Source organism: Rhinatrema bivittatum, chromosome 7 (genome assembly GCF_901001135.1).
Source record: "Rhinatrema bivittatum chromosome 7, aRhiBiv1.1, whole genome shotgun sequence".
NCBI classification, from domain to species: domain Eukaryota; kingdom Metazoa; phylum Chordata; class Amphibia; order Gymnophiona; family Rhinatrematidae; genus Rhinatrema; species Rhinatrema bivittatum.
In genome coordinates, this window is record NC_042621.1 from 4,364,400 (window position 1) to 4,370,399 (window position 6,000).

Consider the following 6,000-nt stretch of genomic DNA (forward strand, 5'->3'; position numbering starts at 1 on the left):
CCATGCTATCAGTTGGCCTCCCACGTTTGGTTACAACTCTTATATACTGTATATATATCCTGAATTCTTAGTCTGGTGTTAAAGTTTCTTGCCAATCACTCAGCTCTTGGAATCAGTTGGCAAATAATGAGACAAACCCCACTGCCAGTCAGTGTCAGAAACACACACACACATATACAGACACCCACTTTGTCACTTCTGAGATTGTGTGTATGAGTCTCTCTCTCTCTGATCCAAAGACACACACACACACACACACACACACACACATATACACCCACTTTGTCACTTCTGAGATTGTGTGTATGAGTCTCTCTCTCTCTCTCTCTGATCCAAAGACACACACACACACACACACACACACACATATACAGACACCCACTTTGTCTCTTCTGAGATTGTGTGTATGAGTCTCTCTCTCTCTGATCCAAAGACACACACACACATATACAGACACCCACTTTGTCTCTTCTGAGATTGTGTGTATGAGTCTCTCTCTCTCTGATCCAAAGACACACACACACACACACACACACACACACATATACAGACACCCACTTTGTCTCTTCTGAGATTGTGTGTATGAGTCTCTCTCTCTCTGATCCAAAGACACACACACACACACACACACACACACACACATATACAGACACCCACTTTGTCTCTTCTGAGATTGTGTGTATGAGTCTCTCTCTCTCTGATCCAAAGACACACACACACACACACACACACACACATATACAGACACCCACTTTGTCTCTTCTGAGATTGTGTGTATGAGTCTCTCTCTCTCTGATCCAAAGACACACACACACATATACAGACACCCACTTTGTCTCTTCTGAGATTGTGTGTATGAGTCTCTCTCTCTCTGATCCAAAGACACACACACACACACACACACACACATATACAGACACCCACTTTGTCTCTTCTGAGATTGTGTGTATGAGTCTCTCTCTCTCTGATCCAAAGACACACACACACACACACACACACACACACACATATACAGACACCCACTTTGTCTCTTCTGAGATTGTGTGTATGAGTCTCTCTCTCTCTGATCCAAAGACACACACACACACACACACACACATATACAGACACCCACTTTGTCTCTTCTGAGATTGTGTGTATGAGTCTCTCTCTCTCTGATCCAAAGACACACACACACACACACACACACATATACAGACACCCACTTTGTCTCTTCTGAGATTGTGTGTATGAGTCTCTCTCTCTCTGATCCAAAGACACACACACACACACACACACACACACATATACAGACACCCACTTTGTCTCTTCTGAGATTGTGTGTATGAGTCTCTCTCTCTCTGATCCAAAGACACACACACACACACACACACACACACACATATACAGACACCCACTTTGTCTCTTCTGAGATTGTGTGTATGAGTCTCTCTCTCTCTGATCCAAAGACACACACACACATATACAGACACCCACTTTGTCTCTTCTGAGATTGTGTGTATGAGTCTCTCTCTCTCTGATCCAAAGACACACACACACACACACACACACACATATACAGACACCCACTTTGTCTCTTCTGAGATTGTGTGTATGAGTCTCTCTCTCTCTGATCCAAAGACACACACACACACACACACACACACATATACAGACACCCACTTTGTCTCTTCTGAGATTGTGTGTATGAGTCTCTCTCTCTCTGATCCAAAGACACACACACACACACACACACACACATATACAGACACCCACTTTGTCTCTTCTGAGATTGTGTGTATGAGTCTCTCTCTCTCTGATCCAAAGACACACACACACACACACACACACATATACAGACACCCACTTTGTCTCTTCTGAGATTGTGTGTATGAGTCTCTCTCTCTCTGATCCAAAGACACACACACACACACACACACACACACATATACAGACACCCACTTTGTCTCTTCTGAGATTGTGTGTATGAGTCTCTCTCTCTCTGATCCAAAGACACACACACACATATACAGACACCCACTTTGTCTCTTCTGAGATTGTGTGTATGAGTCTCTCTCTCTCTGATCCAAAGACACACACACACACACACACACACACACATATACAGACACCCACTTTGTCTCTTCTGAGATTGTGTGTATGAGTCTCTCTCTGATCCAAAGACACACACACACACACACATATACAGACACCCACTTTGTCTCTTCTGAGATTGTGTGTATGAGTCTCTCTCTCTCTGATCCAAAGACACACACACACACACACACACACACACATATACAAACACCCACTTTGTCTCTTCTGAGATTGTGTGTATGAGTCTCTCTCTCTCTCTGATCCAAAGACACACACACACATTCTTCCTCTTAGTATGTGGGTGTGATTTTGAGTCACAGAGAAGAGAGAGTATAACTATGTCAGAGACACATCCCCAAATACACTTTGTGTCAGAAAGAAAAACATGCACCCATCCACACACTCTCATTGACAAAAAGTGTGTGTGTATATGTGGGAGTCTCTCTGACACTCAGACATGCATATTCCACTGTTGTGCTGCTGCTCATGTGCTCAAACAGCGAGTGCCCCCACTCCAGCACTGTTGTGTCAGCTTGTAAAGTTTGTGCTTACTGCCGGCCCTCCCCTTAGCCTGTAGCACCCACTCCCTTTCCCATTCCAACCTTTCTTGGCACCCCCACTCTCCAGGAGGGTCACTGTTCCTCAGCCAGCTGCCTCCTTCTCAGAGCTCAGCCCAACCACCTCAAACAGAAGTCTCTCCAGCACTGTACCGGCTCTTTCTTCTGGCTCACCCCCCTCTCTAGCTTTCCACCTCTCCGTGCCCCACCACCACCATCATCATTCCAGGGCACTCCCATGGATTACGTGTCGCACGGCCTGCTGCTTTTATGATTCCCCAGGCTCTGTTCTGCCTACCTACTCCAGTGGGTAGGCAGAACAGAGCCTGGGGAATCATGCTGTTCCATGCTGTTCCTCCAGGGCTTTAAAAAATGAAAAACGAGGAGGAGGAAGAGGAGAGACTGTGAAAACTTGCTTGGAACCTGAAAATGTGCTTGGAAACAAATACCGGGGGTGAAGCTGCGAGCCTGGCCCCGATGGAATTCTTGGCCCACCTTGTGACATCATCACGGCGACAGAGGTGGCCTATAAAAGCAGCCTTTAGTAAAATCTACCTGAGGAGGAGGAGAGACTGTGAAAACTTGCATGCGAGACCCTCCCTCTCCTTCAGGTAGGAAAAATCTGCTTCGGATATTATTATATTTGATTATTTTTGTGGGACTTTCTTATTCGGCTCCTCCAGAGTTATGGATCCAAAATAGAATAGCTTTGGCCCGGTGAGCGTCCTTTAAAATTGCTTGCTTTTGTTTACCTAAATTTTAATGCCGCATTCGGGCCAAAAAAGAAGGGCACGGGAGAGGGGTCTAATTGAAACCCCACCTGTGTTACCGGTGGTCAGTCCGATGGACGCCATGTGGTCACTGGGCTTACTCTAATCACAGGAGGAGATCCAGGAAGGCATGGGAACAGCAGATCTCCTTCAGGATTCAATGACATCATTATCCCCAGTATTGAGAATACCTCCAGGAAACCCGGCGATGGTGAGAGGGGGTCATCGGGGGAGTTCCTCAGCGCGGCCCGAAGATCCCAGCATCTTAAGATGTTTAGGAGAGGAAACAACAGATGAGACTGCACTGGAGTTAGAGACGCCAGGTGATCCCAGGGAGATTGCAGCAGGAGGAGAAAGGCAGCTATGGGAAATATTAAAGATTCCTTACCTATCAAGATAACTCCGATGGTGAGACCAACAATTTTTTCCCATGAAACTATTTGGGGAAACTTTAGTTTTACTTAATGAAAATATTGCCCGACAATTAACCCCATTGGTTAATAAAGTTGTGGAAAATGAGATAAACATAAAGAGAATACATGAGGATAATATAAAGAAAGATCATGTAACACAAGCAATACAAAAGATTGTGGGGAATACGAATGATCAATACCTATCTGTAATTAAAGAAAATCAATTCCTGGGAAGAAAGGTGGAAAGTCTAGAAAACCAAATGCGAGGAAAGAATTTAAGATTAATAAATTTCCCTAGAATGCTACTTGTCTCAGTCAGAGACATATGGAGCAGGTATGCGGTAGTATGTAAATGGCCATTGTAAAGCTCCTAGCTAATAAGTATTTGCTTGTTGTGATTTGGATGTGGTTAGTGCAGTTAGTGTAGCTGGGTTCAAAAAAGGATTGGATAAGTTCTTGGAGGAGAAGTCCATTAACGGCTATTAATCAAGTTTACTTATGGAATAGCCACTGCTATTAATTGCATCAGTAGCATGGGATCTTCTTAGTGTTTGGGTACTTGCCAGGTTCTTGTGGCCTGGTTTGGCCTCTGTTGGAAACAGGATGCTGGGCTTGATGGACCCTTGGTCTGACCCAGCATGGCAATTTCTTATGTTCTTATGTTCTTATATAAACTTGCAATAAATGAAAAATTAAAAAGAAAGAAAGAAAGAAAGAAAAATGAAACCCTGACCAAGACAAGGAAGAGCCACTGAAGCAAAGCAGCACAGCTCCAGAAAGAATCCTGCTTTCCCACATGGAGCCAGTGTAGCAGGGCCGGTGCAAGGGTATTGCCCTACGTTAATCTTGCAGCCTTGCGCCCCTCCCCACCTTCCTCCCACATGCACACAATTAAAAATTATAACATTTTACATGGAAAAGGACATTAAATACAGCTGTTTTGAGATAAAAATATCTCAACATGTATATTATATTTATATGCACTGCAGTGATGCCAGCCAGAAATCCCTGAAAAAAAGACACTTGGGACCCATAAAGCATTAGGCTTCTTATAATGCATGTTAGGTATGGGCTAAAGCTATGAGTAAACTGAATTAATTTCAATATAGTAAACCTCCCATACCAAAACAGCTGTTGTGTGAGGCATTGTGGACCCTTGGTCGCAGTGGAGATGACTCCGCCCACGGGGAGGAGCCCCGTGGGGAACCACTGCGATAGGCTGACACAGATTGCAGACACAGAATGGATAGAGTCTTTATTGTACTGCTGTAAATAGATGGTGAAGCAGGAAGGTAAGGTACTGATCCACAAAGTGCCAATACACTCAACAGGCTCAGAAATATAGTCTCACTCAGATGTTCACGATAGGCAGGAGCCCGCAGTGCGGGTAACGCCGCGGCTGGTGGGTGGAGTTGGAGCGCCGGATCGTAGAGGTACTCACAGAGTGAAGGCATCTTCCTGATGGTAGAATGGTGGGACTGAAGGTCCGTGGTGCAGGATATGAAGTAGATAGGCCCTCAAGGAGTGAGTACCCAATGGTCCAATATCCTGGAAATGAATAGAGAGAAAAGACCCCCGAGGAGCGGTTATCTTGATTAGTGAGGACCCTGAAGGGAAGTTGGAAGCGAGAGATCCCCAAGGAGCGGGTGTCTAGAGCTTCTGCTGGAGCGAGGACCTTAGCGTGAAAGTGGCGTCTAAGCATACAGCTTAGAGCAGGCAGAGTAGCGAAGCGAAGTCTTTGCTAATTCAAATTGGTAGCAGAAGCGGAGGCTAGATATACCCGGAGGTACTGATGTATTGCGGTGGGGCGGGCCCCGAGGTTCCCGCCATGACATGTATTAGAGCATCAGAGATGTGTGCGCTCGCGCCCTAGGAGGCCACAGGAGTGAGCATGGTGGATGGGGACGCCCATGCTGGTCTGGAAACGCCAAGGCCCTCGGCACTCAGCACCGGAGACAGCCATCTTAAGAGAGAAAGGGGAGAAAAAGAGGTAAGGCAGAGCGGTCGCAGCCATCTGCGATCGATGGAGCAACAACAGCATTAACCACCAGCATTTAAACAGTGACAACCCTACTTGTAAAAAGGCAACAGTGCAAATATTACACCAGGCCTTAAAACACCAGTACAACTCCTATTAGGAAAACAGAACAAGCCAGGGTGTTATAGATCCTTGTACAGACTACA